The sequence below is a fragment of the Danio rerio genome, chromosome 5 (assembly GCF_052040795.2).
Source record: "Danio rerio strain M-AB ecotype USA chromosome 5, GRCz13ab, whole genome shotgun sequence".
NCBI classification, from domain to species: domain Eukaryota; kingdom Metazoa; phylum Chordata; class Actinopteri; order Cypriniformes; family Danionidae; genus Danio; species Danio rerio.
In genome coordinates this window covers 56,761,743-56,789,423 of record NC_141025.1, presented here as the reverse complement: position 1 = coordinate 56,789,423, position 27,681 = coordinate 56,761,743, and the positions used below count along the sequence as shown (strand labels likewise).

The following is a 27,681-nucleotide window of genomic DNA, read 5'->3' as shown; positions in this document are numbered from 1 at the left end:
TTTGTTTTAATGGGATACCTACTGTAAAAAAATTATTATTTTACTAATTTAATGCTCTTCAAGCAGCATAGAAATGGCAGTTGGTAAGGATAAACATATACATATGGGAAATACACTATTAATGGTTTACCATAGTAAAAAAAAACATTTATTCTATACTGTATGTGTAAAGAAGCAGTAAATAGTTTGTTAACTGTGAACATACAATTAGTACAAAAACAACTTTGCAATTAAAACAGATTCTTTAATGAATACAAATCATTTGAATTCCAAATAGCTAGTTATACACACAATAATACATATTGACATGTGAATCACACAGTGAGAGGTCTTGGCAAATAATCTCATAGCAAATTAGTTTTAAATGTTAGCTTTAAGATAATTGAGGACAAGTGGGCAAATTACAAGTACTTTACATTAAGAAACCAGGTTAAACTGCAAGATGGCAGGAAACAGACGATACAACTGGGTCTTCTTCCGCTCCAATACTGATACTTCAATGGCTGTAAAACAAAAACAACAACAAAAAAACATTACTAATGACATTTCACTTACAACTGAGGTGATTCCTTGCATGTCAATAGTTTACACAAATGGAAGTTTTATCATCATCTTCTTGTCTCACTCTTGTAATTTCAAGCCTGTCTGACTGACATACTTCCACAGAACAAAGTAGGAGAAATAGGAGCAACATTCTTTAAATATGATATTTTGTGTTTTGCAGAGGAAACAAAGTCATACAGGTTTAAAATGTCAAGAGTGAGTAAATTATGAATTATCAATTATTCAGTTTTGGGTGAGAAATCACTTTAAGATTTTTCAAAATAAAGTGTAGGTACTTTTGACAATATTCGGAACAATAATGCAAGAGAGAAACAGTAATATAAACAAACTATGCTGGTAACACTATAATAACTACAGGCTATGATTCATTTATGAAGCATTAGCAAATAGTGAATTCATTATCTGTTAAGCATTGACTCTAAATTAATAGATGTTAGCAGTCGGTTATAAATACAGCTGCAAAATTTGCTACAGCTACAGTTTAATAATTGTGTTATCAAACTTTAATGATTGATTTTAAATTACTATTTATATATATATATATATATATATATATATATATATATATATATATATATATATATATATATATAATATTATATTTAATATTGCATTATTTACAAAACTTCTTCCAGTTGTGGCCTAATCTGTGAGGATTATTCATGACTTATAAATCCTTATAAACGACAGTTAAAGGCTCAGTATCAAATGAACATTCTTATCTAAACAGTCTTATCTAAAAAATGTAATTACTGTAAATATGAAACCTTGCTGAATAGCTGGAGTGCCAAAATATAACATAAAACTGGATAAAACAACACTAAAATAATTTAATGATATTACGATGCAACATTTCAGTGTTATTTAGCTATGTTTAAACTGTACAGTAATTTTATTTTAGATAAGATTTATTTTTCATTTAATACAATAAAATGAATTTCATTTTTAGAATATAACTGAATCTTTAATTGTGATTTATAAGGGGATTTACAAAGCATAAACAATCCTCACTTTAGGCTACAAAACTGGATGAAGTTAACAAAAGCACTTATTAAAATAAATATTGTATATACTTTATATACTTATTTTTTGTACTTTATTTACAAATATAACTATTACAATTCATTCATGTATTTTCCTTCAGCTTAGTGTGTACTCACACTATGTATAGTTGCCTTAAACCAGGCCGAAGCACTCTTGTCTTCCCTCCCGTCTCCCCTGACGTCCCACACTCACATTGCATTCGAGCCTGAGCACTCTTACATCATCGATATTGTTTATATTGTTTTATAGATAGTTATATTGTTTTAGTCATTTGGGATGCAGTAACACGCTGTCAAATATTTCGCCGAACAGATCAGCCACTTTTGATGTTAATAAACAATCATAAATTCCTTGTGCTGCAGGAATAGGAGGTTTGCTAAAGGCGCAGCTGTGGTGCAGTAAGGGGTTTGCGTTCATTGAACAGTAATAGTGATTAATTTATCCAAATCAAAGTCCCTTGCAAACTGTCATAGATTAAAGACACAAACCCCTCACTGCACAACAGCTGCACCTTTAGCAAACCTCCTAGTACCTGCAGCACGTTGACTTTGATTGTTTATGAGCGTCAAAAGTGGCTGATCTGTTCGGCGAAATATTTGACTGCGTGTCACTGCATATTGAACAACTAAAACGATATAACAATATAAAGAAATCTCCACTGTGCTGAGTGAGAGCACTTGTTAAACTGAACAGTGCATTATTGATGATGTAAGCATGCTCAGGCTCGAATGAAATGTGAGTGCAGGTCGTCGGGGAGACAAGCACGCTTCCAGTTTCAAGGCAACTGTGGATAGCATGAGTACGCCCTTGAAAACACCCATACACACTTATTTACAAACACACTCATACACTACAGCCAATTTAGTTAATCAATTTCCCTATAGCTTATGTCTTTGGACTGTGGGGGAAACCTAAGCACCCGGAGCTCTACTTGCTGTGAGGCAACAGTGCTAGCCACTGTGCTGCCCAACTATTACTATATGCCTGAATAATAAGATATATAAATGTTAGTTTGAATAGTTTATTAACCATTTACTTACACATTCTGAATGATTAAAAAAAAAATACACCAACTATTCTTAAATCACTGGTTTGTAAATAATGCTATACTAAATTTAGTAATGAAAAATTAATCATTAACAAAATATAAAAACAAAATCATTAAGCACATTATAGATGTGCTTATAAGTCAAGATTACAGCATTTGCAGCTGTAGTTATAAACTGTATACTAAGGTCTATTAATGTAGAGTTAATGCTTAACAGAACTTTTTGCTAATGCTTAATAAATTAATCAATAGTGTTTAGTTATTATAAAGTATTACCAGTGTGCTTAATTACCTTTAAATCTTCCAAGGATTCTGAAAGTCTTTCTGGTCTGACAGGAATCGAAGGAGTTTAGATGGTATGTTTCTGCTTGGTGCTCTTTTTTTCTGCTTTGGACCTACATTCTGGATAGTTACTCAGCATGCTCCTGTTGTAAATACAACAAACATGTATCAACTTACTTGTCTTATAAAAATGAAATAAACTTAAAAATGTAAAAACAGACCTTCATATAAACTCCAGAGTCAGGGCTGCTTCCTTAGGCTACATAATGTTTAGCACATAAGAGACTAAACATGTAGCTCACCACAATTAGGGGACAGCCCAATGATCTTGTTATTGTGACTGTGGACTCTTCTTCTGAAAAAAAGAAAAGTGAGTTGTGTGTTGGGTCTTGTACACGTCCACATGGAAAGAACCTATATAAACATATGGTTTAATATAGGTTTTGATTTATGTTTTTGAAATATGTGACAAATATAAAATTGGCTGTTTTCCTATATTACATGTACATATATGGGTACATATATGCACACCTATATGTTAAATTATTAATATTATAAATAATATTATAAATATTATAATTATTATGTAAAATTATTCAAATACATGTCTGCTACATAATTTAAAAGAAATTAAAATATATATATTTACTTAATCAAATATTACAAGAAATAATTATAGTGCAAGAACAAAAATAAGGCAAAAAAAAAAAAACAATAAAGGAAAGAAAACAAAATTAAAAAAAATGACAAACCATTTTGTTTTACATTTCTTTCTTTTCCACTATCTTTATACAAGAAAGAATTGACCTTGAAAATGTTTCAGGAAAACGTGTAGACATCATAGCTTTCCATCTCCTCTCACTTATTTGCCATAGTTAAATTCCATAACATGCCAATAACATGTGATACAAAAGTCAAGTGGCACATACATAAGTTTTTCGCATTTTTTAAGTTAGTTCTTACCCAGAGAGCAAACCTACGTTAAATTAACATTGAATAAATGTTAAAACATCAATCAAACTATCATTGAAACAACGTTAAAAAGTCACCACTGATTTTTAGGCAGTTTTCCACCCTGAAATAATGGTAATTCTATGATGATAAATAGACAAAACTGTCCCAAAATCAGCATTTATTTAACCAAAATTAAATCTTTTTTTTTTTTTTACAATGAACCCAACATTAAATAAAATGTTAAATCAACCACACTATCATACAATTAATGTTGAAATTTAAATTTGATTTTTAGCCAGTTTTGCATCCTGAAATAATGTTATTACAATGACGCTAAATAGATTAAACGGTCACAAAATTAGCATGAAGGCCTGGCTCACCATCAAGATGCCCACATTGAAATTGTCTCTCTCATCATCAGGTGGCTAAGAGAGAAAAGAAAAGAGATTCAGCAGTGGACCAGTTATTTCCTTATCACTTTAAGCAGACATTACCAAAATAAAGAACTTGTAACATTTCAAATGATGCAAAAATAAATAATAATAATAAATAACTGCTTGGTTTATTTAACAGATTATAGTAGCAGCTTAAAAAACCCAGATAAAACACCCACATCAACCCAGTACTTTTTAGTTTGAATACATGTTAACAAAATTCTAAATTACTGAAGCAAAATGTGTTCATGTAAACACTTAGTAAAAATATAGGTACAAGAAATTGGTTTTGCCAAATAATAAAAATAAAAGCATCAATATAAAAAAAAAACCCTGACCATTTTACCTCTAAAGCTTGAAAGTTTACTGTCATCCCCTGTACTAAGTACAGATGGTCCAGCACAACTGCCCGAGTTCTGAAAGAGCAAACACATTCTTGGTAAAATGACAATAGATGCAATGCTAAATATAAATCATTTTTTATTTTTTGTATTATTTATAAAAATGCAGTAGTGACCAGTCAGCATCAATTTTTACACCAACACACCTACAACAAAAATAACACTCATTCAGTTTGAAACATGCAACGTAGTCTACTTTTATACTTTACATACTTTGTGAATAATAAAAAAATGAAAACATTTAAAACCCCAGCTGTATTTTATTTCATTTGTCTATATCAATTCAAATTTAGTTTGGATTGAACGTAAGATTTAATATTTTTATTAAGATTGCTGTGAAAATGTACCTGTACCTTGTACTTATATCCAAAATTACAGAACCTGGAAGTCAACAAAGCAAAATATCAGTGAACCTTATATGTACAAAAACACTTAAAACCAAACAGAAAAAACGCTGAACATTTTACCTCTTAAACTTCAAAGTTTACTGTCATCTCCTGTATAAGGTACAGAGGGTCCAACACAACGGCATGAGTTCTGAAAGAGCAAACACATTCTTGGTAAAATTACAATAGATGCAATGCTAAATATAAATCATTGTTTATTTTTTTGGTTAAAAAATGCAGTACTGACCAGTCAGCATCACTTTTTACACCAACACACCTACAACAAAAATAACACTCATTCAGTTTGAAACATGCAGCAGGTAGTCTACTTTTAAACTTTAAACTTTGTAAATAACAAAAAAATGAAAACATTTAAAATCCCAGGTGTATTTTATTTAATTTGTCCATATTAATTTAAATTCAGTTTGGATTGAATGTAAGATTTAAGATTTTAATTTAGATTGCTGTGAAAATGTACCTGTACCTTGTACTTATAACCAAAATGACAACATAAACATAAAGCAAATCTTATATCATATATCAGTGAACATTATATCTACAAAACACTCAAAATCAAACTGAACAACCCTGAACATTTTACCTCTTAAACTTGAAAGTTTACTGTCATCTCCTGTATAAAGTACAGAAGGTCCAGCACAACTGCCTGAGTTCTGAAAGAGCAAACACATTCTTGGTAAAATGACAATAGATGCAATGCTAAATATAAATCATTATTGTTATGGTTAAAAATGCAGTACTAACCAGTCAGCATCAATTTTTACACCAACACACCTACAACAAAAATAACACTCATTCAATCTACATTAAAAGATTTCATTTGCGATAACACCATGTGTAGTTCACTCTATTATCAAGGTTTATTCAAATAAAACTCCTGATCTCCTAATAGTAAAGAAAGTATTATTTGCTATAATGAATCGAACTGACAATTAGTTTGAAGAATTTTAAGACTGTGGAAGAACAACTCATCTTTATATCTTCATATTAGCTGCCCTTGAGGTTCTTAAAAGTGAATAAATAAATATCAATGACAGTTCAACTCGACTACAACAAACATTTAATTGTGTGCTTTAAGGTACACGTTGTAGGCTATGTGAGGCCGAAAACGCATGACAGTGTAAACACTATAAATACTTTTAAATGTCACACACTTACTGTATCACTCTGTTATCTCTGTACACACAAACACACGTCGCGAAATGCGGAAGTTTTTTTTTCGTTCCATTTGGCGAGCGTTATTAAATTCCATAACATTCTCATCAGTTCTTGCTTCTTATTTGCGTCTATTACCCCAGTTTGTCACGCGGGATGAATGAAATGTTCATGAGTTAAAGTGAAACTGCCGAACTGCAGTTAAAGTCAGGCATTCTGCTGATTTGATTCAGAAGGGCACTTGTTTGTCAGACGGCTCACCTGTCAGGTATACATCCGCGCTAACGTAAAATGTCAAAGTATGAAAGTCACCCATGAGCTGCAGCTCCCAACCCAACGTTGAGAATAGATTAACGGCGATATATATTTTTTATCGCGCGATAAGTCTCGCGTTAACGCAGCACGTTACTGCTGATAACGGCCCACCACTAATAATAACTTAACGAGTGTGTATTTCCACTCATACCGAGTTACAAATTTCTCCAATTCACGCGAGTATAACTTATAACTTAACGTTACTTAAAAACCAGCAAAAGCTGCCACTGAAACTCGGTCACACAGCCTTAATACGTCGGTCAAACTAAAGCTAACATTTGATAACGTCAGTAAAAATATGAAATTAGTTATTAATATGCAAACAAACACAGACGGTCAGGTGTTACGAGCGTTTGAAACACGTTGACGTTAGTGTTCATTAAAGGTAACGTATATCAACCAAACTACACAGTGTCACAAACTTTGAATGCTATCCCTTGTTCAATGCACTGTACAAAGAAAACATTTATATTTCTATTAAATAATTAACATACCTTTCACACTCTCACAGACAAGCTGACGTTTACCGTTAATCCAGTCAGACTCACGCAGGTGCAGAGAGAGTGAGTGGGTGATTGGGACGTCACGTCACTTCCCGCGCACGGCAGTTTAGAAAAATACGGACAAACAACTGTAAATGAACAGATACCATATTTACTGATGAGGAAAACGCATAAAAAGGTAAAAAATCATTAGGTAAATGCTTGTTTAAATTACATTTAACCACTCATAGCTCAGTTTGATCTTAATGAAATAAAGTCTGATCTTATTAACAATATTAAACGTAATTCACTGCTGTACTTTCCATGGGCACTTCATACAAGACAAAATCATTTTAAATAACGATAAAAAGGTATTAAAGCAGTCTTTTAACTAAAATATTGTTATATGTTTTATTAATCGTACTTACCAGGGAAAAAACAGAGGAAGAAATATGTCCCGATGTCCATCAAACGCTGCCTGAGCTGCGATCCCCTTCCCACAATGCAATTCGAAAATGTATATAAACGGAAAAACACCCGTAATACGTGTATACGGAAAAAATCTGTTAAAATATACAGTCATTTAACTGTTATTTTACAGATTTTTTTTACAGTGTGGCATATAATAAACTCAACATTGCATATCTTGTGACGTGACCATTGCGAATGATTACATTGCGATATCGATGCTGAAACGATATATTGTGCAGCCCTATTATTCATTATCTAATATTAGTTTTATTATTTGTATAAATTTATCTTTTATCATTAGCAGCAGCGTACAAACTGACATAACAATATAATAACACATATTAATACAATTAACCCTCCAAACTCCCACTATAGAGAAATCATGAAATAAAATACAGCAATCTTAAAAATTAAACATAATAACACATAAATTCATTGAATTATTATATTATATTATATTATATTATATTATATTATATTATATTATATTATATTATATTATATTATATTATATTATATTATATTTGGAAAATAAATTAAATACTACTACTACTGTCTTCAATCTGGTTTGTTTTCTGCCTGGTGTTTTGAACGCATGGCAGGCTGAGGACAGAAGCCCACCATTGTTTTTGTGCTAATTCAGCAGGCTGATGGGGAAAGCTGGGCTAGTCTGACAGCTTGAGGAAACCCGTAATGCTTTTCCTCCTCACAGACAGGCCCACTGACAGCACCATTTACTTTACTGGAGAGCCTTTCTTGCTTTCAAGCCCAAAAGATAACCAACTCGACGTTTTTTATAAGCTCATTTTACCTATTGGACCCATTCTAGGCCTACCCTTTTCGTATGTTAAATTTGGAGGATAAATGAAATGATCAAAATAAAAAAAAGAGTAACACTTTATTTTATGTTTATACATTGCATGTATACAATTTATACAGCAGTAAATGTAAATTATATATGATTACATTCATTTAAAAAATAATCATAATATTAATTCTAACCCTAGTTAATTACATCCAATCTTAATACACTGTAAAATTGATTAATTGATTATTTATTAAAACTTTATATTGCATCAAAATGCAACTAGAAATATTTACATTTGCTCTCTTAAATTTCTTTATACCATAGACTATATTACATCAAGGACTGTTTATTGAGTTTAGCGTATTTAATATGCTGTGGCCTTTCTCCAAAAACACAAATGTTTATATTCTGTTAATCAATATTATAATGGCATTAGGAGCAACAACTGAACATATTTAGACATAATGATTTAATAATGTTGTCCTCTTTAAAGATGGGTAATTTACATCCAGTTCAATACATTTGGTTATTAGTGATACGTAGGCCCACACGGAATCTGCGCGCCCAGAATTCCGCAAATTTTCCGCAGAATTTCGCAGATTTCTGCAGATTTTTAGCCTATCATTAATTCTGTTTTTTTACTTGAGTAAATGTGTAAATCTGAATTTATTCAGTTTTTATTCAGTAATTTATTACTTTTTATTTAATATATTAAGGTTTTAGTTATGATACTCTGCTGGATACTCCCAAAATAATTCCGCAAAAATCTGCAGATTTTTACCAAAATTCTCCACAGAAATAGCAAAAAACTTCCGCAGATTCCGCCTGGCCCTGGTGATAGGTTAAATGTACACCATTTAAGTTTTTAACTCTATGCTGACAAGTAAATATCCAAAGCCGAACTAACCCCCTGAAATAATGAGTCATTTCTAAATGTATTTATTTATTTTTGAAATTTTACCATTACATTACTGTATGTGAAAAGATATGTTTATGGGTAGTCACAATTGTGACTAGTGAAATAATGTGTATACTGAATTAACATAAGGCAACGCAGTGGTTTAGTGCTGTCGCCACACAGCAAGAAGGTCGCTGGGTCGCTGGTTCGATCCTCGGCTCAGTTGGCGTTTCTGTGTGGAGTTTGCATGTTCTCCCTACGCTCGCGTGGGTTTCCTCCGGGTGCTCCGTTTTCCCCCACAGTCCAAAGACATGCGATACAGGTGAATTGGGTAGGCTAAATTGTCTGTAGTGTGTGAATGTTTGTGTGGATGTTTCCCAGAGATGGGTTGCGGCTGAAAGGGCATCCGCTGCCTAAAAATGTTTAGGATAAGTTGGCGGTTCATTTGGCTGTGGATTAATAAAGGGACAAAGCTGACAAGAAAATGGAACGAATAAATTAATTAACATATTCCTGCAGTCATTACAATTCTGTTAACACACTTTAAACTCTATATAATTCTGAGATGAAAGATATTCAACATATTTAAGATATTTGATATTTAAGAGATTCAAAGTTATTACTTCATTGTAAAACACACTGTTATTGTGTTATATTAGTGTACCAGTATTGACACAATCATATTGCTATTTACTTAAAATTCAAAGATTTATTCATTTATTGCAATATCTACATGTATGTGTGTAAGTACAGGATACGTATACTAAAATGCAGCATAATGTTATCCCACTAATCCCTATTGTTGCCAGATAAAGGACCCTATCATACATCTGCCCTAATAAGGCGCAAGGCATGTATGGAGCTATTTTGTTGCTTTTTTCAGACCAGTGCAACCTTAATTTTCACGTTTTATGCTAAGTCCAGTGCAGAGTGTGTTGGTTATGTGCCTATACAGGTCTAAAATGCTTACACATTGCTGAATACACACAGGATGTACAGCAATACACAAATATCTTTACAAATGAAAACAAATGAAGAATTAAAATGTTACAAAAATTATTATATTGACAAAAATTCAAAAACCACTACTTCCATGCCTTCTTCACCTCGGTGGGGGGGGGGGGGGGGGGTTCAGTTTATTAATGCCAATTTGCATAAATATAGTATTATTACAGTATTAGCAGTATTATTTATTATATGCATATTTATATTTGTTTTGATAAAACAAGTTTACATTTGTCCACCTGTCAGGTTTTTGAGATGTCTGCATCACTATCTGGGGCATATGGGGACTTGTGTTTGGATATAACCCATTTTTTTGAACACACTTCGTTGTTATTGTTCATTTATTCGTTTGCTGGAAATTAGAACTGCATTTAGAAACATTTTTAGAAATAGAGACTCTGATTGGTTTAATGCACGTTACGCTCAAAACAGCCCCTAATTTATTAAGAGAATAAGCACAACCCTGTTAGACCATGCGCTGGGGCGCAGACCATATTTTTCCATTCTTAACCTCTTAAGGCCCAAGGTGTTTTTTTTTACATGCATTTTTTATTTCTCTTTGCTATTTGGGCTCATTGGAACCAAATTATAATTAAACCTGAGGATCATCTTTTGATATAATGTACTTTTAGAGAAAAAATATTTCCCTATACAGTTGAAGTCAGAATTATTAGCCCCCTAGAATTATTAGCCCCCCTGTTTTATTTTTTTTCCTCAATTTCTGTTTAACAGAGAGAAGATTTTTTTTCAACACATTTCTAAACATAATAGTTTTAATAACTCATCTCTAATCACTGATTTATTTTATCTTTGCCATGATGACAGTAAATAATATTTGACTGGATATTTTTCAAGATACTTCTATACAACTTAAAGTGTCATTTAAAGGCTTAACTAGGTTAATTAAGTTAACCAGGCAGGTTAGGGTAATTAGGCAAGTTATTGTATAATGATGGTTTGTTCTGAAGACAGTGAGAAAAAAATAGCTTAAAGTGGCTAATAATTTTGTCCTTAAAATAGTGTTTAAAAATTTTAAAACTGCTTTTATTCTAGCCTAAATAAAACAAATAAGACTTTCTCCAGAGTAAAAAATATTATATTATAGATATTATATATATCATATATGTTAAACATCATTTGGGATATATAATGAATCAAAGGGGGCTAATAATTCTGACTTCAACTGTATGTGAATCTGTGGTCTGAATTTACATAAAAAATTTCCTGGCTGTTTTTAATGCATATATATCATATAATTATTATTTTTTTGATCTTGCTTTGACTATCAGAGAGTAAAAACTAAAATTTCCCTCCATTTTTGGACAGCTAAAAATAGTGTTTGGGACAGATGCTGCAAAATAGTTGCAGGATGACACTTTATGTCTATAACAAAATATAAAACTTTCAAACTATTTTAAATAGCCACTTAAGAGCTAAAATGTGCTGTCCATGTATGCGGCCACTAAGCCCTAGAAGGTTAAAATAGCAATGCGCATAAATCATGCGCTTATTATGTGACATTGCACAAAGAGACCGCTTAAGTTTCCCATATTTCCTGGAATTACACCAAACACCAACCAAAACCAGTACCTTTTTTCATACCTTTTTTAATTTTTTATTTTTGTTTAATCATCAAAACTGTTCTCATTAAGGAACAGAATGCTCCTGGAAATCAAAATCCAGTGTGTAAATATTGCCCTTTAATGGACAAATGTATTTTCTGACCCTGCTCCAGCATCATATTAGTGCCTCAGCATCCTCGTAGAGAGTATAAAACATCGCAGGTCTCACATTTATATCTGTATAGACTCTATACACAGATATCTATATACTATATACAGCTATATATCAACAGCTGTGTGTGTGCTCTGCTGTGAATGTGAATCTCAGGTGGGCTTCATTCTTCTCAAGATATTGATTTAACAGGCAGCAGTTGTGAAAGGAAGAGGAAGAGGGAGGCTGTGTTAACGTGTAGTGTCAGAACTCGTGCTGTGTGTGTGTGTGTGTGTGTGTGTGTGTGTGTGTGAAGCTTGTGGCTTTGTGTGTGTGCGTGCGCGCAATGTGCAGATGTTCCATTGTGATGGATCTATTATCCAGCTATTACAAGATAAATGAATGATCTCTCCTATTTTCCATGCCTCTAGAAAATTGAAATTGGGGGGAGGTGGTAGAGTTGGGGGAGGCGGGGGGGTGATATCATCCGGGCTGCATTATTAGGGTTGTTGGGACGGCCATTAATTTAAGAAAGTGTAGAAACTCTGGCAGCTTGGGCTCACCGTTTCCACGTTATCAATCAAGCCTCAGTCACTGGGACGACCACACACTCAGGTTTATGCCACCTTAATTAGGATTCATGGCAAAATAGATGCAAGGAAACATCCAATACCCCTCATTGTTTCACTGTAAATTTATTGTTATTTGGCCAAGCATTTTGCCGGGAGTGATATTATATTACGAGTCTGTCAACAAATATTTGTAGCTCACCAACTTGTTAGATTGATCTGTATTGGGGATTAAAAGAGACTGGACAATGTATAAAGACTTTAGTTTAAATCCTAGTATAAAATCTAAATTACCAAAAATTGCATGGTGAATCACATGACACTTGTGTTTGCCGTCTTTATTCTTTTTTTTTTAAATGTATTAATACACTGGTGGCGACACAGTGGCTCAGTGGTTTGCACTTTCACCTCACAGCAAAAAGGTCACTAGTTTGAATCCCAGCTGGACAGGTTGGCATGTTCTCCCAGTTTTGGCGTGGGTTTCCTCTGGGTGCTCCGGTTTCCCCCACAGTTCAAACGCTGCACTATAGATGAATTGAATAAACTAAGTTGGCTGTAGTGTATGTGTGTGCATGTAAGTGTGTATGGATGTTTTCCAGTACTGGGTTGCAGCTGAAAGGGCATCTGCCATGTAAAACATATGCTGGATAAGTTGGTGGTTTATTTCGCTGTGGCGACCCCTGAGAAATAAAGGAACTTGGCCGAAGGAAAGTAAATGAATAATACACTGCTAGTTCATTCATTGTCTATAACGTTTTAATTCATTACAAACATCATATAAATTTTGCATGCTTTAAATTTATTAATTTAAGAAAGATGTTGCCAATGTAGTTTAAAAAACATAAATAATATTAGAGGTATTAAAGCTTGTAATATCTTTTTAAACTTTATGAAGTTAGATTTTTTTTTCTATGATTCCATAAAGTGCATTTAATCAATGTGTTAAACTGTTCTCTAACATTTACACAGAAGGTGGCTTAGGTAAGTGGAAAAATTCTCTATAAACAGTTAAGTGTGCTCATTTATAAACACAGGAATTACCCATAGAAAAGCTTGTTTTTGACCATATTTGGAATGGTCATGAATATTAATGAGCTTTTACTCTGCATTTTAAAGGGTCACAAAAAACCAAAACACATTTTTTGAGCTGTTAACAGTCGTTTGTGTGTCCCACACTGCTAAAAACTAAAAAACTAAAAAGTGAAAATTTGTTGTTTTTGCGTTATTTCGAGCAAATTTGTACTTCTGGTTTGAAACAAATATTTTAAGCTGCGTCAAGGCCATGAGATCTTAACGTGTATTCCAGCGTGTAGACTGGACGTCTGTACCTGGGAGTACCTTGTGACATCTTTGAGAGTTCAGCATTCATTCATAAGTTAGACTTGGTTCAAACCAATCAGCCCACTCTATTGTGCATGCGGTGCAACTTCATTATTATGCATGATAGCTTTAAAGACAGTTTTTTCCTGTTACAGTGTTCAGACGGCAGAGAGATGCCACGTTTTGTTGCCAAAACAAGCGGGAGAAGAAGAATTGTTTGGAGATAAGAGGCATCAGTGTTGCTTTTATAATTTGCTGCAGTGAAGGTTTTGTTTTTATTTTCCTTCTATGAGAGTGCAGCTGGACTCATGTGTGGATTACAGTGCACACAACGCACAACAGAAATACGTGTCTAAGGAACATTTTTTTACCCAAGAGCTTTTCTCATCTGGAAATGGTGAAATCCGGATTTGCTGCTCGATTCCTTTTAATAAAGACACGGCTCCAGTTTGTGTCGATTGTCCTGTCTCTACAGATTTTGTAAGTGAGCGATCAGTGGTCTTTTTTTGTTTATTCAGAGGCAAAGTTAGTTTGTATCGTCAGCATTACTCTTTCAGTGTTTAAAGACGGACCTTAGTCAAATGATTTCTAAGTTAATAAAGTTTACAGTACGTTAATATCACTACAATATTCTGGACTGAAAAATCTGCTGTAAATGCTGCTCTTCGAGTGTAAACATGTAAACACCGCAATCAGACTATTTCCGTTTTTGCCACATTTTGTGAAAGGAATAACACAGACAGCTTTCTGACGCTATCTACCGAGTGTATCTAAGTTACAGAGAAATGCGGAGGGTTTTTCTCTCTCGATCGCCGTGCGGTAACAAACATTGCATGAAAAATACAAGCTTACAGCAGCTCTTGGAATCAAATATCTCGTTTGTCACAAGGGGCATAAATGAAATTCCTGAATGAAAGAGCCAAACTGGAGTTAAAGTCCACCATTTGATAATTTGGAAAATATATCAATTACTGATGTCCATGTAAACACAGTCACTGTCCTTCTCCCCTTCGTCTGTGTGTTTGTTTTGCCTCAGTAAAAATCAGTGCGTGCCCAAACAGAAACTCCCATATTTATTCAAATTTTTACAGACCTTCCCTCTTTCCCTACTCCAACACTCCCCCCCCCAAACAGAGCTGGACACGCCCACTTTCCTGACTTTTTCCAAAGTAGAGGTGTGAAAAAACCCTGCTGAAACAGGGGGATTTCATGGCCGCTTAATGAGCTGTTACTCTGCAAAAACTGTCCGTTTTTGATGATTACACAGCGTGATGTACTTTAAAGTCTAAATTTTGATTATGCTCAACAAAAAGGATGACAGTGATATATTTTGAGTTGCATTTTGTGGTTTTAACTTATATAAAACTGGCAGGAATCAATATCAACCTCCATACGATTAGATGACTTTTTGACATTTATTGGCATCCTTTTTACTCAAAAAAAAAAAAGTACACAGTAAGAGCTGTGTGATATGACACAATGCATAAACGTGCATTAAACCAGCGGTTTTCAAAGTGGGGGTCGGGACCCCCCGAGGAGTCGCAGGACAATGAAGGGGGGGTTGACTGGTGATTTCCAAAAATCTATTTATTTTTAAAAATTACCATATTTTATCCATAACCTACTAAAAAATAGTTGTTTATAGTTACTATATACTATATAGTAGTAGCTTATAGTTACTAGTTCTATTGGATTGCGACTCCTGAGGTAATTGCATTATATTAAAGACACAATAGCGTCAGACGCAGCAGATTGATTTTATAATACCAGGTAAAATTTTCTGGCATATTTACAGCACTGATATACATCAAAAAAATTAAACCAAGAAAAGACTTGGGTCTATTAGTTTGTGTGCGCCATTGCATGCAGGTTTCTGTATTTGTAACCATCTCAGAGCATATTGGGGGTCGCGAGTCACTGGCATTGTTATTTTGGGGGTCGCGGGCTGAAAAGTTTGGGAACCCCTGCATTAAACACTTATATTCAGCATATTTTATATGTTTGCTGTGTCATTACTAGTTCAAGTTCAAGTTCTAAAGATCAGTGATGGGAATTCAGCGCTATAAATAAACGATGTTACTAGCGGCAATAATTTTTTCAGTAACGAGTAATCAAATGAATTACTGTTTCCCCCGTTACAATGGTGTTACTATTACTGACACATAAAATGTGTGTTACACTAGTTGAAAACACTGAATCAGTTTTCATGCAAGCAGCGTCTTTCCAGGACCTCTCTTTCTCTTGGATGTGCATGTGTGTTCGGGGCTGGGGCGGGACTTAACCAACCAGCGATGATGATTGGCATGTCTGTGAACGTGATGAAACTGAAAACGTGGTAATTGGCTTAGACAGAGTCCTTTTCCATCATTTGCCAATCAGAGGCTGAGTAGTGTGAATGTTAACACATGAATTGAATTGAATTTTTGTTTGGAGTGTGCATGTTCTCCCCATGTTTCCCCCACAGTCCAAAGACGTGATATAGGTAAATTGACTGTAGTGTGTGAGTGTGTGTGTGTGAATGCAAGAGAGTATAGGTGTTTCCAAGTATTGGGTTGCAGCTGGAAGGGCATCAGCTAGAATATACAGTTGAAGTCAGAATTATTAGCCCCCCTTTGAATTTTTTTTCTTTTTTAAAATATTTTGGCTAAAATAAAAGTAGTTTTTACTTTAAAAAAAAAAACATTTTATGGATAAAATTATTAGCCCCTTTAAGTATATGGTATATTTTTTTCAATAGTCTACAGAACAAGCCATCATTATACAATAGATTGCCTAATTATCCTAACCAGCCTAGTTAACCTTATTAACCTAGTTAAGCCTTTAAATGTCACTTTAAGCTGTATAGAAGTGTCTTGAAAAATATATTGTAACAAATCATTTACTGTCATCATGGTAAAGTAAAATATGAGATATTAGAAATGAGTTATTAAAACGATTATGTTTAGAAATGTGTTGAAAAATTATTCTCTCCATTAAACAGAAATTGAGGAAAAAATAAACAGGGGGGCTAATAATTCTGACTTCAACTGTACACGCCGGAATAGTTAATAGGCGAATAATTTGGCTGTGACGACTCCTGTGCCTTGGTTTTCAAAAGGTTTAATCCGGATAAAATTGATCCAGATTTAGTAATCTTTTTTTTGAGATCGGTGATCACGTAATTAAGCTTAGTTTTTAAACCTTTTTTTCAAAGCAACATCGGATTGGATTAATCTGATCTGGATATGATTTTTTCAGGATCACTAAATCTGGATAACCAGTGCTCAAACAGGATAGGAAATCACAAAGTACAACTATGTAAAGAGCAACAAGTAGAATAGCCAGTGTGGGGTCAATATAACTTTATTTTTATTTGAAATGAAAACAAACACATATAAAAAAAATAACAACAGGAAAAACCCCACCCCATCCTCTTCCAGCAGTCCACTCATTTGAGACCTATACAAACACTGTACATTGAGGATATTTATTACACATTTCAAAAATACATGTATTAAATAAAAAAAAAGACTTAATGTCAAAAACTCTTCAATAATTTCATACTTCTTAATCTGGCATGGAGAGACCAGCTTGTCTGAGCGTAGCCTTTTAGTATTTGTCTTGGATTTCAAAAATCAGCGATTGCCATTCTTTGCATTTTTTTGGTTATTCTGTAATCATTGCATGCATTACTAATAAATATTCTAAAAACAAAAATACTTTTCATTGAAATGAATATATATGTATATCAATTAGTAACAGAATAAAATGTATTGTTTTTGGTCAATTTTGACAGCTGTTTGGGGGATTATTTTATGAGGCCAAACTCTTTCTACTTTGCTGTAGGCCTATACTGAAAGGCTAAATATGTTAAAGCCTAATCACTGTAGCCTGAGAGATGAACAAATACAATTAAAACATTATGAATAAGTAGGATATCTTGTAAGATACTGCATGATCCAAATATTGTATTATTTAATACATTTTATAAGTTTTCATTACATTTTGGGCAGGAAATCCATGCTAAATCCACCCTTCTGATGGGTTAAGTTTAACAAGAAACCAGATATTTTGGATCAAAGTGATTCAAATCCTACAAAAAAGGTATGAAAAACCCAAACTAAAGGTTTGATCCAGATCAAAGACAAGATTGGATTACATGTTCTAATCCAATTATGTAATGTTTTTTTTTTTTCAAGATTTGATCCAATCCGTCCAATCCAATTACTTTTGAAAAACCAGGCCCTGATAAATAATGGACTAAGCTGAAGGAAAATGAATGAATAATGTTAATTAAAGTTTAAATTAAATTAAAGTTAATTATCATTTATTTTGAAAATTCTGCAGATTTAAAATGTCAAATGTTGCAACTCCTTAAAACATATCTTTGAATGAATAATTTAATAAAAAATACAGTTACCTTGAAACTATATATTCAAAATCCTTAAAAATAATACAACCCTTAACTGCTTTTTAAAAACACAATGTAAGATGTGATCTCTCTTGATATTTATGGGTTAATTTATATTTGTTAACAAAAAGTTGACAAATATAAATTTTAACTTTTAAAATTTAAAAGTTAAAAAGTTAAGCTACTTCGAAGAATATACTTGGAAAACTTTTTAATGATTAACACCTTTTTTACTGCCTATTAAAATGAGGTTGAAAGATGTCATGTGTTGCAACTCCCCACAAACTTCATATGTATTATGAGATTTATGAATAGTTAATTAAAAATGAATAGATAAAAATAGTATACTGGAAAAAAATGTGGTGTTGAGTGCAGTTATTCATAGTGTAAAGAACATGTGTTTTTAATTACCTTTTAGTTGATGATGGTTATATCAAATTACTCTAAGCATCATTAGATTTTTTTTCTTGACGGTATGAAAAACTTATAAAGTCAACAAGAATGCAAAGAGTACACCAGTGGCACATCTGTTTTAAACTAGCTAGTAAAATGACTACTATATAAGGTGCCTGAAGAAAATCATCATACCCTGTGATAATTTATACCTTCACTCCTATTACAGCCTGCTTTTTAAAAGACCTTTGGGTTGTTCAAATGGTTCATTTGAACAAAACAGATTTATTAAAAAGATATATTTATTAAAATAATATTTTCATCACATAACATCTTTAGAAACTGACAGATAATACATTTAAATTCATACAAAATATTGCAAAAAAAGTACAAACTACAACATTTAAAAATAATATTTTTCCCTGAAATAAATTTGAATTGGTGACACGGTGGCACAGTGGATAGAACGTTCCCCTCATAAATTCAGTTCCATAGTGTATGTCTGTGAATGAGTGTGTATGGACGTTTGCCAGTGATGAGTTACGGCTGGAAGGGGGTCTGCTGCATAAAACACATGCTGGCATTGGTGGTTCATTACGCTGTGGCAACCCCAGATTAATAAAGGGACTAAGCTGAAAAGAAAATGAATGAATTTGTTTGAGCTACTAACTTTTGAACCATTGTTGTAAGTTATTTCGTTAGGGAAGCTCCAGATTTGGCATCAATACTGACTAAATAATAATTTATCTGCATAAATATAATATTGTAAAGCATCCTATAGAAAATATTCAATTAAATGAGAGATTTGTGAGGGGTGTACTGATATATGCTGAGCACTGTATTTGGAATATGATATGATTTCAGGTTATATAACAAATAAAGTATTTTTTTAAAAGAGATAGGATGATTTTTCTATAAGCACTGTATATCTCAGTATTAAATTATTAAATAATCAATAACGATCAATAAAATTGCTCCGAATAAAGAGCCTTCAGTGTTTCATCTAGGATTTTTTTCAGCTGTGGCGGCAGGCCTTTTTTTTTTAACACAGATCTACCAAATACCTGTGGCGAAATATCAATGACAAATGTCGAGAGTGCAGTATTAGAAGTAATAGCCTCAAGCATGCGGATCTCTTTGCTTGCTTGCAGATTTCCTCTGCTCGTGCACAAAACTTCTTGCACGCCCCCTCAAATATGAGCTGCTTCAAGAGCACACAGATCTTCTTGTGCGCTTTTAAATAAAGGCTGCTGAAGTGCGATTTAGTGCGTTTATGTAACGAGGATGTCAGCATTTATTAAATTTGTTAAGAATATTAATGAACATCTCCAATAGACCTACAGAGTAGCATTATTGCGTCCTAAATAAAGTGAAACAGCTATACGTCGTGTTTGCTGGCCTTACGCATCTGTCAGTCAGTCAGTTAGTCAGCATGTCACATTAATGGGTTAAGCAAATGACGCACAGCACTACTACGGTTACAGAAAAGTTCACACTGTTATAAATCACTTACCCTTTAATACATTTTGGTGTGATTACTACCCGTTTTTAAAAAAAAAATGTTTTGAATGAGAAGCTGTAATGTAGCCGTGGCGGGATGAATTTTGGCGTGGCGCCCCGCCATGAAAGAATGAATGTAGCGAAAACCATGCATGGCTTTGATTCTGGCCTCAAAAAGCCTTTTTAATATTTTAAAAAACCCAGCACAGCCTATGGCAATGTTTATCTTTAAATGCAAATGATGATCTGTAATTAAATGGCTATCACCCTGTTAAAAGGGCTATCAGAGTGTACTGTCTTTCCCATTATTTATTATTTGGCATTTTATGATAAATGGTGGATAGCAGTCAAAGCTGATTACACACCGCACTAGAAGTGCAGTTTACTGTCAAGAAGAAGACCGATTGACTTTATATTTACATACTAATGAGAAGGAGCACAAACTTACCAAAAAAGAACACTGAGCATTCATAGGGCGCGACATTTACAAAATAAAGCTGATGCCATGCAAATTTTAAATGAAACCTATTTAGAGTAATAAATGGAGGGCCCCTGGGTAGACCACACTATTTGCATTTCCATTTTCAAATTAGGGTGGGTGACTCCTTGCATTGCTGCTGATGAGACGCTCACTGTTGGGGAAATTGCTGTATTTTCCTGGAAGTTTGTGCTAAGTATGACTCTTATGACCTTCTCTGTAATTTACCATTTGTCTGTTCAGAAAAGCAGCACTCAAGATCTATTATCTTCGGCAACCTTCACAAAGAGGCAGAAATGCAGACAGAAATGAAGAAAAAATCAAATCCCAGCACAAAGGGTTTAATAATCTGTACATTTTGGTCCTCACAGCTTCTCATCGTGTTCCCTAGAATTCCTTCTTTATACTTTCCTATATATCTAGTAGCATAATTGAAAAAAATGCATATGCAGTTTCAAATCGTTTGGATCATTTGTTATAAATGCTTCGGGCAGCTCAGTAGATCCTGGATGATATCCAGTGTGAGCTATAAGAATTGCTCGCTAGTTTAAGCGATGAGTTCATAAAAAGCAGTCATAAGTGGATAATGCCGAAGATTCATCCAGTCTCTATTTTTCAAAATGAGTTTGATGGATGCCAAACCATTGTGAAAGTGCTGTAGATGAGGCCAGCGTTCTGCAACATATTCTGACTTATCAAGCGTAGCTTTAATGCGCTGCAACTCATTGCGTGCTCTATGTTCAAATGGATGGAAGGAAATAAAAGGAAAAAGTCAGAGTAGGAAACAATGAGCTCATGTATATTCAATCCATATGCTGTCTAAACACTTGCAGAGATTTAGAAAATATTTATAATATAATAATGACTTCATATTTACTGAATTCTGCAACACACAGCACTCAGAACATCTATTACACATTTATTTTAATGGACAATCAACAGACAATATACTGACTTTAAGTAACTGTTTAGCTTACTTAACTTACTTAACTTTAACCTACTAATATGCTTCAATGGCAGCAAGTTAACGTAGGCTCATTCTGAAAATGTACCCCTATACATATCTGGAGAGCTAAATACCTTCCAGGAGCTATGCTTTTTTGCAGTGTTTGTTTTCGCAAATCCAGCAGAGGCATAGTATAGCATAGTATACACTTTTTTCAGATCTCAAATTTCTCTCGCGAGTGACATTAGCGCCTGCTGTTCTCATGTAAACCTTGACCGATCGACTGACCCATTCTCCTCCTACCCTAAGCCCAAGCAATCTTTTTTTTAAAAAGCAAGGATTAACTCGAATGTTCGCATTATTTTTTTAACTATGTTCGCAAAATTACTTACTTTGAAAAGAGTGTCTAAAGTGTATTCAAAAGATTTTTCTTTAATACTATTTTTCACAAATAATTACACAGTAGTTTGTTAAATATAGTATTTGCATAAAAAATACTACAATGTTATGAGTTTTTTATGGTGTACGCATAATTCAATATTTAAATATTGACACTTGGACAATAAGGACAAAGTCACAGACTTTTAAATTAATATCTTAACAATGGTTATGTTTGCTCATAATTTTTCTGAATTTTGAACGTTTTTGTAAAAATGATTTGTGTTTTATTAATGCAGTAGTCAGGGTGTTTGATTCAAGGAAGTCATTATTAAAACGTGTACCTAGACTTTTGATTTTTATTGGAAATAAACAGTTGAAACGGTCAGTAGTATGTTTTTTATTATTTCTATTTACAAAGCATAGAATAAATAGCATATATTATAATAAATAAGTTAAACAGTTAATCCTAAAAATAAAAGCTATTTTAAAGGAAAAAATCAAGTTATCAAATCACAAGAAATTTTTTTAGACATTATATTTTTAGATTTTATTATTATTATTATTATTATTCTGAAAGGGTATCCGCTGTGTAAAACGTATGCTTGATAAGTTGGTGGTTCATTCCGCTGTGGCGACCCCAGATTAATAAAAGGACTAAGCCGGAAAAAAATGAATGTATGAATTATTATTATCATTATCATCATCATCATCATTATGTGTATATATGTTCAAATGCACCCAAAATACAGTGTCACCTTTTGCTCCACTTTAAATGTACATATGTACAGAATCAGTTTGGGAAACAGTGTCTATTTCTCACCATGGATTGTGTCTGACTGTTATGCACTGCTACACAGACGTTTTAAGGAATGCACCGGAAAAAAGGAAATCCTGCTGTTTTTATATTTATTTCAAAGTGTTTTCGTGCCTAAATAAAATGAAAGCACAGAACATATTCACATTTAAGAGCAAAGGGCGTCCCCTGGTGGTTCGGCGGTATGGGAAGTTCAGCTCTCTGATGTTTATTGCCACCCTTCATAGAAAGATAAAAAATATGGTAGAAATACGGGAAAATACCTTTACGGGATGATAGTGGAACTGAATTGTAAAATACAAGAGAATCCAGAGAAAAACAGGAAGGTTGACAGATATGGCCTTTGCCATATATGTAGATGTAAGTACTGTGTAGAAAAACGTATTGTAAAATAAATAAAAACTGTGTAAGGTACATTTTCTTACAAGAGAACTCATATGAAATTGTACAAATTAGCCACTTGATTGATAATTTTTACCAACTAGATGCCGCTTAAACTCATAATGCAATCAGAGAGGCAAGCTACTTCTACAAACAACCTATTTCCTCTGGGTGCTCCAGTTTCCCCCCACAATCCAAAGACATGCGCTATAGGGGAATTGATGCACTAAATTGTCTGTAGTGTATGTGTTTGTGTAAATGTGAGAGTGTATGGGGGTTTCCGAGTGCTAGCTTGTGGCTGGAAGGGCATCCACTGCGTAAAACATGCTGGATAAGTTGGTGGTTCATTCCGCTGTGGTGACCCCTGATAAATAAAGGGACTAAGCTAATGCAAAATGAAAGATGAATATTTTTGTGGGTTTTAATCATTTTAATGTTGTTAGCTGTAAAATAGGACCTTTAAAATAACTGAAATCATCAGGTTTATAGTGACATTGAACTGTATCAAGCCTAAAACTATTTGAACTTTGCATCTTCTGTTGGCAGTCATAACTCACCGGCACATAGCACAACTGTGCTGTGGACAGTTTGAGACAGACTCTCCATCTTCTTTTCGTCACTTCCTTCACTTTCCTATCATTATAGAGACAAAAATGTCATAAAACTCCATGGAAATAATTGCATAAATTACAACATTCATCAGCCAATTAGAATCAAGCAGTAGTGTAATCTGTCTCAACCAACAGTACGTCAGACTTGGCTATTGTGACTTTTTAAGTTCAATTAGTAAAGATTTTAAACTTTTGAAAGTACAATGATAAGTATATAACATAATAATAAGCCAGTATTAATGTAGTTGTAATATAGAATACTGTAGCTGTAGTAATGTTCACTGGTTTGCCACACGAATTTAGTTTCGTAGTCACCAGCAGAGTTCCCACAACCCACACTAGAGGGCACTTCATCAGTCTGCTCTGCCAGTCACCTGGACTTTGCACCAATAGCCTTTGCACCAATAGCCTTTACAGATGTTGCACATTACCTTGACTATTTAAGCTACACTTAACTTTTCAAAAGCTTTTGTATACCGGGCTAGAAAGTAGTTTTGGAACTTGTTTATATATGTATATATATATGTATATATATGTATATATATATGTATATATATATATATATATATATATATATATATATATATATATATATATATATATATATATATATATATATATATATATATATATATATATATATATATATATATATATATATATATATATATATATATATATATATATATAAGAAGAAGAAGAAGAAGAAGAAGAAGAAGAAGAAGAAAATGGGGCCAGCACTGTGGCTCAGTGGTTAGCACTGTCGCCTCACGGCAGGAAATTCACTGGTTTGAGTCCCGGCTTGGCCAACTGGCATTTATGTGTAAAGTTTTGTAAAAAATATTGGGTTCCATGGAATCGATTTGTGTTAGGACAACATAAAGGAATTAAGTTAGCTCATTACTTTTTACAAATTTAAGTGGATTAAACAAAAAACAATAAGAAAAAAAACTAAAGAATTTTGTTGTTTTTGCTCAATAAGTAGTCTGAACAAACAGCAAATGTAATTGCTTGAGTGAACATGCAAAAAAAAAAAAGAAATCAGTAAGGGGCAAACACTTGTTCACACACTGTATATAAACAGAGACAAATATTAAACGTATTATGTTCCAAGTGTCATATTTATACACAAAGAGGTTATATTTTGCAGTATAAACGTAATCATTACGCCTCTGCTCTGCATGGTTAACTCAAGCTGTTGACATCATGCGATCAGCCTTTGGAAAATGAGGATCAATGGGATTTTTCTGTCAGACTGATACCATGCCAGCAAGCATTGTAGAAATATAACAGCGTCTGATTAAATAAAATCATTTAATTAACCCATTTTCTGTCATTAACAAAAGCGAGACAAACAAACATACACGCGACACCGCAGACACAGCAAAACTGGCCTGTGTGACCAGCGTCCTGCTCAACCATGTCCTTGACGCACCCTGAACTCCCTATTACCGATGCTAATTGCGCTAGCTCACCCTGCTGCTTCCATAACAAACCAGCATAATGCCCAAATTATGACTTTATTAATGCAAGTCAACATCTAATGGTTTTAAAAATGATTTATATTGTTTTTCCTGTTCTGAACAAATTAAATCTGTAGCTCAAATTAGCTCAGGCTTTTCATCGGCGGAGAGTTTAAAAGCCTGTAATGGCTGCGTTTTCATCCATAACCTCGCATCTGAAACAGAGTAAACAATTGTTACATTACGCTGAACGTGAAAAGAACTGAAACTAAACTCAAACACAACAAATATCTTCCGGGGCAAATTATGAATTAAAATTTGGTGGAAATGCTCTTCTCCGCAATGAAATTTAATACAATCCACCTCTTCCCGCAACCCCATTACTCTTAGCATGCTGTGAAATTCCCATCTTACACACTTTGCTGGCCAGGGCCATGAATTATGCATTGTGCCAGAGAAATCCTCAATCTCACGCTTCAAGACCACCACACATTTCCCTGCTTCTGTCTCTATTACCAAGATGAATTGCTGAATGGGGAATATTTGAGCGGTTATGGTTCTAACTTCATTGTTTGTTTGCTGTGTAAAATCTCTCTTTTGTGCGAGTCTCTTCTGTCTATTGAAACAACAGTGAATTTTATGGCTTTTTAGAGGGTGAAAATGATGTTCATGGCTCAAAGTGGTATGATGGTAAAATTATTGTTTTGCCGATGTGCATTACGCTTTTGTTTCGTTCAAGAGGAAAAATCGGTGGCTTAAGGTGTACAAACATAGCTTTCAAGATGCACTGAAGTGAGCTGAGAAAAAAACACTTTCTTCATCTTAGAATAGGTTTTGAAAATGAATCACTATGTTTTTTAGGATCTGGGAATGAGTCCTGGGCCACGGACACACTGAGTCTGTGACCTCCAATTTTAAGCGATCATTAGTGTCTCTTCCTCGAAAATGTTGGACACACTTACAACATTCTAATAGTCCTCCTCTAGTATGCGCGATCATTCACTGAGCCCCTAATACCATCATGAAATGTAGTCACGCTAATGATAAAATATTAGCTATGCTCCTGGCGTCATAATTTAATCTGGGGCTGGCGTTTGAGGTCAAACTCTGACTTAAACCATTGAACCTCTTTTTACAATATTTTGGCGTTCTTCAGGTGTGTATACACAGAAATGGAGTTCATTAGAAGGATTACAGTTATTAACGTTGGTTAACTTTAGTTAGAGATATTATCATTAACTAAAATGACTGCTTAAACAGTAACAGTTTATATTAGGAAAGTAATTTGTAGGATGAGTGTATGGGCTTTAGATAAATGCAGTAAGGGATATAATAATTAACTAAAACAACAACTAAAACTGTAACACTTTAAGTTTTCATTTCAATAGAATTCAGATTTCAAACCATCAGGAATATTATCATTAACTAAAACTATCATTATCATTAACTAAACCATTAACTAAAACTAACATTATCATAGTTATTTTGACTGCTTTAAATAATGACTGTTAAAGTCCTTTAAATGATGACTGTTTTAAATAATGGTTTACACTCCATTGCGCGTTTACAAAAAAAAAAAAAGAAGAAAAAAAAGAAAAATTCTGTTGCACAGCACTACATTTGATTTTGGAAAACAAAAAAACATGTTAAATGAGAATCTGAAATATGTTATGGCATACTTCAAAAAATAAAGATGATTTAGTATTCATAAATGTTTTATTGTGATTATTTACATTACCAAAAACTGGCATATCAACCATTTAGTAAAAATTATGGGATGTGTTAAAAAAATGCATTGAGTTTATTAACTAGCAACATTAGGAGTTTCGTAATAGTTTTAAGCATTTATTATTCTCAGCATTAACTAAAACGTTACAAGTATCAAAGGTTAACATTAGTTTGTTCTGTAGCCACCAATAAAAAAAGCAACAACATACTTTTAAGAGGGTAGTCATATTCACTTAAAAAAATATAAAAAAGTGCTTTCATTCCAGACAAATTAAATGAAATAAGACCTTCTCCCGAAGAAAATATATAATTGGAAATGCTGTGAAAAATGTCCTAGCTCTGTTAAACATAAATTGGGAAATATCTGAAAGAGAATTAAAATTTCACTGAAGGGCTAATAATTTTGCCTTGGGCTGTTTATCTTGGCACATAAAAAAAAAAAAAATAGTAATAAAGTAATACAAAAATTCATTCATTTTAGTAATAACTTTACAATAAAGTCCAATTTGGTAATATTAGTTCATCCTCCTGATAACTAATTTAAAACACTTATTAGTCTTTGTTTCATGTTAATTAAAAAACATCTTTGTTAAATAAAAATATTTTATTTTTGCTTAAATCATATATATTCCGTATAAATACAGTTGTTAAATGGAATTCTGTTGCTCTAGTATAACTATACTTCAGACACAACATTGCATATTGTGTGATGTGACTATTGCGGGTATG

General features: G+C 33.3%; 1 protein-coding gene and 1 long non-coding RNA gene across 10 annotated transcripts in view; one reads left to right on the top strand and one right to left on the bottom strand.

The window, feature by feature from the left end:
- The window catches only part of otpb (orthopedia homeobox b), a 122,152-nt gene that overhangs the window by 9,195 nt on the left and 85,276 nt on the right, over positions 1 to 27,681 (top strand). For 2 of the 5 annotated variants that reach the window (XM_087251223.1, XM_087251226.1), the window contains exon 1: positions 7,221 to 7,282. The exons of the other annotated variants lie outside the window; for them this stretch is intronic. The gene's annotated coding sequence lies outside the window, so the exon portion shown is untranslated. Of the gene's footprint in view, positions 1 to 7,220; positions 7,283 to 27,681 lie in introns of those variants that run through there. 5 annotated transcript variants of the gene reach the window in all.
- On the bottom strand, positions 224 to 7,589 carry LOC147844392 (uncharacterized). 5 transcript variants are annotated; one of them, XR_015491761.1, is made up of 13 exons: positions 7,512 to 7,589; positions 7,096 to 7,232; positions 5,876 to 5,905; positions 5,715 to 5,784; positions 5,361 to 5,390; positions 5,195 to 5,264; positions 5,081 to 5,108; positions 4,844 to 4,873; positions 4,673 to 4,742; positions 4,273 to 4,317; positions 3,160 to 3,293; positions 2,949 to 3,081; positions 224 to 503 (listed from the first exon to the last, which is right to left on the bottom strand). It is a non-coding gene; the product is annotated as an uncharacterized LOC147844392 (long non-coding RNA). The 5 variants fall into 5 exon arrangements; XR_015491762.1 differs by having other exon boundaries at positions 3,160 to 3,290; XR_015491763.1 differs by lacking the exon at positions 4,844 to 4,873.